Below are 11,916 nucleotides of genomic sequence, written 5' to 3'. Positions count from 1 at the left end.
CTGCCTTGTGGTTAGATTGCAGACTGCTGTGTTAGAAATGAGGGAGGCTCTGTGAGCATAGGACCCTCCCGGCCAGGTGTGGGATATATTCTCCTGGTGTGCCCATTTGCTTAAAGTGCACCCGATTTTCCAGGTGTTGTGTGTCTCCGTTCCCCTGGCTAGGAAAAGGTATTCCCTTCCCCCTTGCACTTCCCAGGTGAGGCGATGCCTCGCCCTGCTTCAGCTCTTGCTGGTCGTGCTGCAGCAGCTGACCAGCACCGATTGTCCGGCACTCCCTAGTGAGATGACCCCAGTACCTCAGTTGAAAATGCAGAAATCACCGGTCTTCTGTGTCACTCGCACTGGGAGTTGGAGACTGGAGCTGTTCCTATTCGGCCATCTTGCTCCACCCCCTCGGCATATTGTTTCTTATCCGAAATCTCTAATATTTTCCCAATCTCTGAAGATTACAGTGTTTTGATGGTAGGCTTCTAATGCATCAACATTAACACATTATTCTAGCCACTATGTTTTGGGATAATTTGTGACCCAGAATCTAGAATTATTGCCCCTCCTATAATGCTTACACTGTACTCTGTCCTTATCCTGTTGTCATACTTGTCACAGTGCCTCATCATTGTTTCTTACTGCATGTTTTCCCCATAGACTTGCAAGTATCTTAAGTGCAGAGATCATGTCTTGTGCACCATCATTTAACACAGTGTGTAGCATATAGCATGTTCTCAGTAAGTATTTGTGGAGTTAAAAAATTTGATATTATTTACCAATTAATACAGGACTGTAGGAAATAAAAATGTTCTTTGTATTACTGCCTTATTAACAATAATCTTTTGACAGGGTGTGGTGGCTCACACCTGTAATCCCAACACTTTGGGAGGCTGAGGTGGGTGGAGCACCTGACTTTTGGAGTTTGAGACCAGCCTGGCCAACATGGTGAAACCCTGTCTCTACTAAAAATACAAGAATTAGCTGGGCATGGTGGAAGGTGCCTGTAATCCCAGCTACCAGGGAGGCTGAGGCAGGAGAATCTCTTGAATCCAGGAGATCGAGGTTGCAGTGAGTCGAGATTGGGCCATTGCACTCCAGCTTGGGCAACAAAAGTGAAATTTCATCTCAAAAAAATAAAAAAATAAATTAAATTATTTTAAAAAAATAATCTTTTGAGGTTTTTCAAAAGATCCCTGTTATCTTTCTCATTTTCTTATCAAATATTTATGGTCCATATATATTGTAGACATTCTAATGATTCTTAGAAATAGAGCAGGGAACAGTAAAAACACAGCTTTTGACTTCATGGAGTAGAGATTACAATTTTCTTAAGAGAGATAAACAAAACGTATATAGCTAAAGGTATAATTATAAACTGTGAAAGTGTATGGTTATATTAGAGCATCTACCCGGAAGAGATTTGGAAGGTTTGCCTGAGGAAGTGCCTTTTGAGCTGACTTAAAGAATAAGTGGAAATTGGCTGGGTGTGGTGGCTCATGCCTGTAATCCCAGCACTTTGGGAGGCTGATGCAGGTAGAGGTCAGGAGCTTGTGACCATCCTGGCTAACATGGTGAAACCCCATCTTTACTAAAATACAAAAAGTTAGCTGGGTGTGGTGGTGTGCACCTGTAGTCCCAGCTATTCGGGAGGTGGGGGCAGGAGAATTTCTTGAACCTGGGAGGCAGAGGTTGTGGTAAGCTGAGATCACGCAACTCTACTCCAGCCTGGTGACAGAGCAAGACTCCATCTCAAAAAAAAAAAAAAAAAAAAAAGAGTAAGTGGAAATTAGGCAGTTAAATAATTGGGTGTGGCTGCGGGTGGGGCAGGCACTCTAAGGAGAGGAGGTAGCTTATGGGAAAACTCTTAGGTGGCAAAAATCTCTGTTTGCTTTTAAGGAACTGGAAAGGATCTGGATTGTAATATTCTTTAGTTCCAAACATTCTAGAAAACCTTACTTTGACTGTTTAAACCACAGATTTTCTCCGTACCATCCTACAGTTGTTTCCTCCATATCAGAGACCTTCTATTCACCTTGAGAAGTCAACAATTAAAAACAATTAAAACATTAATAAAATAAAGTTTGTTCTAGCTGACTCACTTACAGAAAATTCTTCAAAAGTTCTTAGATTTAAATATTCTTTTGTGAGCTCAGCTTTCATTTCAGGGGTTTTAAAAAAAGAATAATTATATGCAGATTCAGATCTCAAAATGTCACTGAGAAAAATTAACCTGAAAAGAAAGAGGTATTGTATTTAAATATTATGTGCCAGAATAAAAGGAAAAATATAGGTCTTGTTCTTTTGGATGTTGAGCACTATCTATAAATGTGTGTCTGTTCATATTATTTATATTTCTAATTATTTAAGTAAAAATCTAAAGAAATTAAAGTTTAATAGCTATATGTGCAATAAAATTCATGTTTCATTGATGTGAGGTATTATTAAAATATTACCAGTTTATAAGGTAAATATGTACAAAGAAATAAGGTTGCTATAATAGCAATAGTTTTATGTTACCCATAAATAAAAAAGTTGAGCTTACTTGTTTCTTATGTTAGAAACAAGTTTCCTTGTTTCTATCGTAAGTTCTTGCTAAAACTTTTGATCAGTTAAATTAAATCAGATAATACATATAAAGTCTTAAAAAGTACTTAGCACATAGAAAGCATTTTTTTTTTGTCATTGTCACTTTGCTGCACATCTTTCCTACAGTTTTTTCCAGTCTGCTTCACACGCATCAAGCCACAAGAACATTTAGTAGGCTCCGATATGCAATTAACAAGCTTTTTGTTGTAAATCACAAACTAGGATTGACCGTAAAATATAATGTCCCTGAAGCCTCCCTTCTTAGTAAGAGAGCTCAGGATCAACTAAGACAAAATAGAAATCACTGGACCCCTTATTTTTGAATCATTCAATTTCAAAGATACTAAAGATACTTCTTTTTCTTTCTTGATATTATTTCTAAAATAAGCAATTTCTATCACTAAGCCAACTTTAGGGTAGTATAATGAGTGCAGGCCTGGCTGCCCACCAGTTGCAAAGTCAGTGACAAGGACAAAGTGCATTGAAAGGAAAGTGAGTTTATTTTCCAAAGCTAGCACTGGGGGAGGCAGCTGGCTTATGCTTCTAGGAATCATTTCAAACTTTAGGCTGGGGAATAGGGCTAAAAAGGGGAGCTAGAAATGGGAGACATGAGGGAGGGGTGCTGAGTAAATGATGTCCATGTTTTGTTCTGGTGGCTATCTGAAGCCATGGTCCACCAGGAGCAAGTGATACAGACAGGAGGTGGGGAAATACTGGGTAGAAGAGGGTGGCTCCCCAGCACAGGCCCCCTCCGCCGTCAAGCCTGGATACCTGGAACCCTAAGTGAGAACAGGCATTCCTGTTTTCATGCCCATAAAGTTGCCTTTTGGCCCATGATGCCCCCTTTCATTTACTCATATAAACCCTGAACCCCTCCACAAGGGAACAGAGGGGCAGACGAATAGCAGAACAGCACGGCAGAGTAGGAGAGAAGAGAAGGAACATCTGAACGTCAGGAGGAGTTCAGCTGGGTGCGGTCAGAGAATCAGCCACCGGCCGGCAAAACTTCAGGGGAAGATCATCTTCTCACTCTATCCCCTGTCCAGCTCTCCATCCATCTCACTAAGCGCCACCTCCACCACTCAATAAAACCCCCACAGTCACTCTTCAAGTCTGTGTGTGACCCAATTATTCTGGGACACTGGACAAGACCCTTGCAAAAAGACTCACAGTCCACTGAGCTGGTTAACACTTAAGCCATCCGTGGACAGCAAAGCTAAAAGAGTGCATTGTAACACATGGCCACCTGGGTTCCTGCACCTGTTCATCTGTGTACTCCCTCTCCTGTGTAAGGGGTTTGAGCAGCGGTGGCAGAATAACTGCCTTGAGATAATTTCTGGAATTTCACAACTGCGTCTCTATGCTTGGTCTGTTTTAAGATTAGCGCCTGGAACTTCTAAGTAAGCAAATGATTAGCATACAGTTAGATAAATGTGCATGATGTAAGGGAGTATATGGTGAGAAAAGAGGGACATGGTATTTCAAAGAAAGTACATTTCAAGGCTATAATTTAACACTAAGGAGAGGGAAAGAAAAGGTTTTTGCAGTAAGCTTCAAGGTTACATCTTGAGATTAGTCAGAAAAGAGAAGAAAGAAAATAAAGTTTTAAAATGTATTTTTAAGGCAAAACGTATGGTTACAATGGAATAATATATGGACAAATTTCCCACTTTGGTGTAAAAGGTACTCCTCATCACCATGCCTGTAGACAGAAGTACATTTTCTCAATCATTCATTTTATCTTTCCTTCCTGCAATCTGGGTTTTCTGTACCGTATATGACATGATTTCTTTACTGGGGGTGGATAGAGTAGGAGCTGTATATTTAATATAACAAAATTACTACAGTTGAAACCTCAGTGTTATCATCTTGTAGAGGTTGTGGTTGAACCCACAAGCCAGGAAGTTCTTTGGTGACCTTATAGAAGGAGTAGATTCAAGAAAGTGTTACTGCTAGATAACAGATAACAAAGTAGCATTTGAGTTTGATTCCTTCTCTGGGGGTGGGTAGGGAGTTAGGTGCTATACATATAATATAACAATGATCAGGAAGTATTGTTTTCAGGCAATTTATTTAATATGTTGTTAACAAAACATGTTCTAGAAAAAGGGTAGAAGAGAGTTAGAACCAGGTAAGAATCTTTGTTCGAAAACTAATATAAACAGCACACTTAGTGGCTTTTTAAAGTCAATTCACCTTTGAGCTTCCCTTTCCCTGTTATTGGGTGGGCAAGAAATCCAGTGCATCATTGCTGCAGCACCCTCTCTCCAGGGAAATACAACACACTGTGTATTTCACATGACTGGCGTCCAGGTCCTGTATCACTGACACACTCCACTGCTAATATCTCTATGTTTGAAACAAAGGATCAGTTCCTCAAAAATTATATACTTGGCCTATCCTCTACCTTCTCTTCCCTTAAGACTAAAGGCCTCCTAGCACAGGTGCCACCCCTGGAGTTTCCAGCACATCAGCATCAGCCTGGAGACCACGTTCTCATCAAAGGGTGGAAGGAAGGGAAGCTCGAACTAACCTGGGAAGGACCCTACCTAGTCCTCCTAACTATTGAGACTGCAGTCCGGACAGCAGAAAGAGGATGGACTCATCACACCCGAGTCAAGAAGGTGCCACCACCTCCAGAATCATGGAGCGTTACTCCAGGGCCCACTCCCACCAAACTAACTCTAAAAAGAGCTTAATAATCAGTTGTTTATTCTCTTTTTTCTTTTCAACAGAAGGTCATCTTGTCATCAGTGTAACTGAGGCTAGTCATCCTTTAACCCTTCAGTTCAGTGCCTGTTCATTCATCCCCTGTGGAGACAAGCAAGCTCAAAGGAAACTATCCTGTGCTGATAAGTTTCTGTCCATACTGCAAAGAATCAAGCAAGTATAAGTACAGAAACTTAAAAAGTCCCTGTGGTGACTGGGCGGATGTTTGGTGGACTACTAACTACAAAGGATGGACAGCCAAGACTCCTGCCTCAAATAAGTTACAGGGACTGAAACAAAAACTCTGACTAGTCTGTGGTCCCACCTCACTAAAATGTAAGCCATTACACTGTAACCCCTTGTTGGAGATTATAAATAATCCCTGGACAATGGCCCAAGAGCCCTCTATATTTGAATGGTATGGATTAGGTGCAGATGTTGAAGGACAGGACCCTATAGGAATCTTCTCCCTAAGGTTAATTAAACCACTTGTTAACAATAATAAAGGAGTTCAGATCCAAAGTTCGGGAGAAACGTGGAACCCAATGCTCTCCCCAAGTATGGCAAGTCCAACATCCTCCTCCCATCTCCAAAATGACCCAACCAAGGTAATGGTTGTGAAGGTAGAAAACTTAAGGCAAACTATAGCTCTAGAGACAGGGTATCAAGGTGCAAATGCTTGGCTGGAATGGATTAAATATTTCGTCCACACTTTAAACAAAAGTGAATGTTACACTTTCGCGCACAGTAGACCATAGGCCCAGATTGTCACCTCTCCACTTGGATGGTCTTCCAGCCCACCAGGCATGAGCTGTATGGTAGCTGTCTTCCAAATCCCCTCAGGCTGGGGCAAAAAATCATACCAAGCTCTTTCTCTGCTGTTCCTTGAAGTTAAACACCCTGTGGGTCAGCCCCCAAGGGCCATTCAGCGTCCATCTCCCAATGCCAATTTTCCTTTGTGTCTCTCATGATAGGGAGAGAACTTGGCCTTCCTTGGAGCCTTAATGGGATGCAGTGAGCTTATGCCCTTCCAAGAGCTTACCCATCAGTCTGCCCTTAGCCATCCTCGAGTGGATGTGTGGTGGTATTGTGGTGGACCAATACTGGACACTCAGCCAAGTAACTGGAGTGGAATTTGTGCTCTAATTCAACTGGCCATCACTTTCACCTTGGCATTTCATCAGCCAGAAAGGGTAGGAACCCAACATCATCAAAGAAGAGAGGCCTCCCATGGGTCCTTCGATTCTCATATTTGTGTAGATGCCATTGGGGTCCCAAGAGGAGTGCCAAATGAATTTAAGGCCTGAAACCAAATAACTGCCAGATTTGAATCTACATTCTTCTGGTGGTTAACTGTAAATAAAAATGTGAATTGGATAAATTACATTTATTACAATCAGCAATGATTTATTAATTATACTAGAGATGCTATTAAAGGAATAGCTGAATAATAAGGACCTGCCAGTCAAATGGCCTGGGAAAACAGGATAGCATTAGACATGATACTAACAAAAGAAGGTGGAGTTTGTGTAATGATCAGGACCCAATGCTGTACTTATATCCGTAATAATACTGCTCCCAGTGGGACCTTAACTAAAGCATTACAGGGTGTTACTGCCCTATCAAATGAGCTAGTCCAAAATTCTGGACTAAATGACCCCTTCACAAATTTAATGGGAAATTGGTTTGGTATATGGAAGGGACTTATGTCCTTAATCCTCATCTCTCTGGCCATTGGAATAGGGTTGCTTATTCTCATAGGATGCTGCATCATACCTTGTGCTTTGGGATTAATACAAAGAATTATTGAAAAAGCTCTCACTAAAACCTCTTATGATCCTCTTCCCTAGGATTCAAATAAGATTTTCCTCCTTGAAAACCAAGTAGAACAATGGAGCCAAATTATGCTGAAAAGATTTGAAGAGAAACAGTTATAACAAAAGGAAAAGAAGGAAACTGTGGGATATGATGAGGTTTCTCTTCAAATAATCTGATCAATCTTTTATTCTTTAATTCATACTACCCCCCTCTCTTTTTTCCTTCCCACCCCCCTTTTTTTCCCCTTTCTGCCTTTGTTGCATGCCCGGGCACTCCATAGTACCAGGCGTTATCAGTACCAGCTCACATTCCTTTCCTTATTTGGAAAGAGGACTAACTTTCTAGCTCATTACAGATACCCCTTCCACTTCTTCTTCACTTTCATTTACATGCCCACCTTATTGGAAAAGAATCAAATGGTTAACCAACTGGGATTAGTTTAGATTGTACTACCTAAACCCGGTCAATGGGGAAAGGGTACTGGGGCAGGACTTGCATCAGGAATAAAGGCTCTTGTGTCTTTCCTTCAGGTGTACTCTCACGGAGATTGGCCAAGGAAGGAACCCTCTGTGCAGACGTAAAATTGCTTCACTAAGAACCCTTTGTTTGAGTGTTCAATTTCTTTAGGATTTTTAGTGTTATTCCTAGCAAGTGGATTTGGTTTTGGGAAACAAGAGCTAAGAAGGGAGATATCTTTCAGATAAAACTTTTGCTTTCAGTGCTGCTACACCATATCCCTTAAGCAAAGGCATTCAGAACAAGCTGTCTACTACTTAAATGAATGAAGATGTAGCAGAATGTACAAGAACATATAAATACATCTGTTTTAGTCCATTTGGGCTGCTATAACAAAATTTTATGAACTGGGTGGTTTATAAGCAACAGAAATTTATTTCTCATAGTTTTGGAAGGTGGAATGTCTAAGATTAAGTTGCTAGTACATTCAGTGTCTGTTGAGGGCCAGCTTCCTGGTTTGTGTAGAGCTGTCCTCTTGATGAATCTTTACATAATAGAAGTGTAAGGGGGCTCTCTGGGGTTTCCTTCATACAGAACTAATCCTACTCAGGAGGGCTCATGACCTCTCAGCCTAAACATTTCCCAAAGCCCTCACCTCCAATATCATCACATGGGGATTAGGCTTCAAGATATGAGTTTTGGCATTTCCCAGATGACATGTGGTGACTTTTGGTAGATCTGTGTTTACATTGTGAACACAGAATATCTGAGACATGTCTCAGTTAATTTAGAAAGTTTATTTTGCCAAGGTTGAGGGTGCACCCATGACACAGCCTTTGGAGGTCCTGACATGTGTCCATGGTGGTCAGGGCACAGCTTGATTTTATACATTTAGGGAGATGTGAGACATCAATCAATATATGCAGGAAGTACATTGGTTTGGTCCAGAGAGGTGGGACAATTTAAAGCAAAGGCAGGAAGACTCAAAGCCAGGAGGGAGATTCCAGGTCACAGATAGATAAGTGATACACAAATGGTTACATTCTTTTGAATTTCTGATTAAGCTTTCCAAAGGAGGCAAATTAGATATACATCATCTCAGTGATCAGAGGAGTGACTTTGAATAGAATGGGAGGCAGGTTTGCCCTAAGCAGTTCCCAGCTTGAGTTTTCCGTGGTAATTTTAGGGGCCCAAGATATTTCCTTTCACATTTCCTCCCTTTTCTTTTTAAAAATCTTTTGGAGAAAGTATTTTACAAGAAAATGAGTCTCTGATTCCAGGTGTCTGATCTCTCATGGCTAGGATAGTTTATTTCTAGATGGATAGGTCCAAAAAGCTCATTTTTAGAAGGTTGTGAAGTCTCGTGTCCAGTGAGGAGAAAATAGCAGTGGGGGAGGGAGAAACAACAACAAACAAAAGAATAATCCTGGAAGATTTGATATAGGCCACATTATTCTGAGTTCCATACATCAGCAGGCAGGTATGAAAATGGTTTATGTATGTAAATAAGTTGCTGTTATTTTCTTCTGAAGTTTAATTTGTCTGGCTTCAGTTCACACGGTTTCAAGAAAGCACAGCTTAGTTTTCAGTGACTCCAAATTAGGAAAAATGCAAAAAAGAAGGAAAAAAATTGAAAACATTATTTTGAAGATCCAAGAAAAATTAGAATTTGGTCCCAACTGTAGAAAATAATAAAAATTGAAAAAGAATAAGAAAAAAAACATTAGGCAAGACTGGAATCTAGTAACAGGTCTACTGTAGTTTTGAAATATAATTTTTCTCTCTCAAGTTTCCCATTTTTACTAAAGAAAAATTATGGTAGGACTAGTTTGCTTTATTATACTTGGCCTCATTATTTATATATAGTGCAGCAAAAATAATTACTTTTTACATAGGCTTTTAAATTGACTTTTATGGAACTTTGTTCCATAGAAGGGATCTCAGATAAGACTTTTTTTTACAGCTGAGTCCAGTCATGGATTTGTGCCATCAAATGACTTGAGTGAATTTCCTCTCCTCTTGAGGTTCCAAGATAAACTTGGGGCTTCTGTGTCTGTCAGAAAGTGACATTCTTTACTTACCACAGGTGAGAAACCCTGTACAGGGACTATGTACACAAATATATGAGGCCAGTTTTTCCAAAGGGCTGTTTTGCCTCTATAAGTTAGGTTTGATTCCTTAAAGGAAAGTACACCATTCCAATCAAAGCCTTGGTAAGGTAACCAGTTTCTCCAGTTGTGTCCTGTTACAGGTGAAAACAGATTCTTATTGCACTGAAACAAATAGCTGTATTGCCGTAAGTTAAGAATACTCACAAATAGTTTTCAAATTCTTGAGAAATCAGGTAGAGAGAAACAAATATGCTTTGAATTATGTTCATAGGAGTTTACTAAATTATTAAAGGTTGTCAATAGCCCAAAAGAAATGTGTTGAGACTCTGAAAAACAAAGCAAAAGATCAGCAAACATTTTAAGCAAAAAGTAAAAAAGATTACTTCAGTTTTATATTGGTTCAGTTAATTCAGTTAACTCCTGTTTTGTTGACAGTCATGAACATTTCAGCTCTCCATGAGAGTTCTGAAAGTTTTTTCCTTTATTCCAATGTCACAAGTTCTGAAGTTATCAGAAAACCTGCATTTAACTGCACCTGTTAGAATCCTAAGGCTGATTATAAACCCACCTTTTAAAGAGGGTCTAAAACAAGACAATTGTCTGTGGATAAAAAGAAGTTTTAAAACAGCCATAGTTAAAAGACACAATTGACAAAGAAGCTTGTTACTTCTGTGGTACACAATAATTTTAACATAACAATTATGATTATTACTGACAATGTACACCAGGTTATATCAGAATTGCAGGAGTTTCCAATAATTTTGGAACACATACCAATAGCATATTTAAACAAATACAGTCCAAAGAAAACCAAACACAATTACATATTTGACAATACTCTGTGTATAACTTTTATATCAAATAAGCCAAATTATGTCACTTTTGGACTTTAGGGAACCTAATATCTTAAAGGATTAATTAGGTTAGAAAAAGACATAATTTATAGTTTGATTTTGGAAAGTTTGCCAAATATAAAAGGTTCAAAACACTTGAGATTACAGAATAGGATTACAGATCATTGTAAAGTCATTTATTTAACCAAAGTGATAATTCAAGCACTTCAAAAAAATGCAAAAACCTTCATTCTTTGAGAGAGGAGACTTAACTTTCTAAACAAGAAACCCTAACAAAAGCAACATAAAGCTAATTACATTTGCTTTTCAAAATTTTGTAAACAATCTATAAAATTTAATCTTGATTATAAAATATAACCTCCATAAGCCTTGTATAAGCTTTATAACTTTTATTAATTAAGAAGTTGGTTAATGTGGGTGGATGCAGTGGCTCATGCCTGTAATCCCAGCATTTTGGGAGGCCAAGGCAGGCAGATCACAAGGTAAGGCGTTCGAGACCAGCCTGACCAACATGGTGAAACTCTGTCTCTATTAAAAATACAAAAATTAGCAGGCTATGGTGGTGCATGCCTGTAATCCCAACTACTCAGGAGACTGAGGCAGGAAAATCACTTGAACTCAGGAGGTGGAGGTTGGAGTGAGCTGATATCACACAACAGCACTTCAGCCTGGGTGACAGAGTGAAACTCCATCTTTAGAAAGAAAAAAAAAATGTTGGTTAATGAGCTTCTGGAGAACCTTGTTAATCTGACATAGGGGTCCATATACTGGTTTTGCATCAGTATGCCTTTGACATTAATAATTTATAGAGAAACTGAACTTTTATTTTATCTTACAATCTTACACACCCACCTCCTCTGTGATCATCTCTGGATCTTGAGGAGTTGAATAGCTTTAATTCCTTGTTGTGTCTCAAGGAATGTAGTTTGTTTTGATTGACATCTTCTATGGGGCCTGAAGATAAGACTTTAATTGCTGTCAGTGTCTGAGATTTAGCAGGACTTGGTGTCCTTTTCAGACCCAGGAGTTAAAAACCTCTAACTCAATATTACAAGGACTTTAACATATAGAAAGATACGTGTATGTAATAACCTTAATTTTTATCTCAGGTTTTTCTAAGCAAAATAAAACTCAATAATAATATGACAACTTGATTATATAAAAGTTTTAAAAATATATATATAAATCCTCTTATTGTGACTTACACTGACTGTTCATGAGATGGTCAGACTTTCTGATTTGTTCTGAACATCCCTCCTTTTTAAACCACCAGTTATTTTATTTTAGGACTAAATTTACTATACAAGATTCTTTCTTATATAAAATTATTTCTCGGCCGGGCGCGGTGGCTCAAGCCTGTAATCCCAGCACTTTGGGAGGCCGAGACGGGCGGA

The sequence above is a fragment of the Colobus angolensis genome, unplaced genomic scaffold, assembly GCF_000951035.1.
Source record: "Colobus angolensis palliatus isolate OR3802 unplaced genomic scaffold, Cang.pa_1.0 Scaffold71, whole genome shotgun sequence".
NCBI classification, from domain to species: domain Eukaryota; kingdom Metazoa; phylum Chordata; class Mammalia; order Primates; family Cercopithecidae; genus Colobus; species Colobus angolensis.
The sequence above is the reverse complement of the archived record's forward strand: the minus strand, read 5'-3'. Positions refer to the sequence as shown.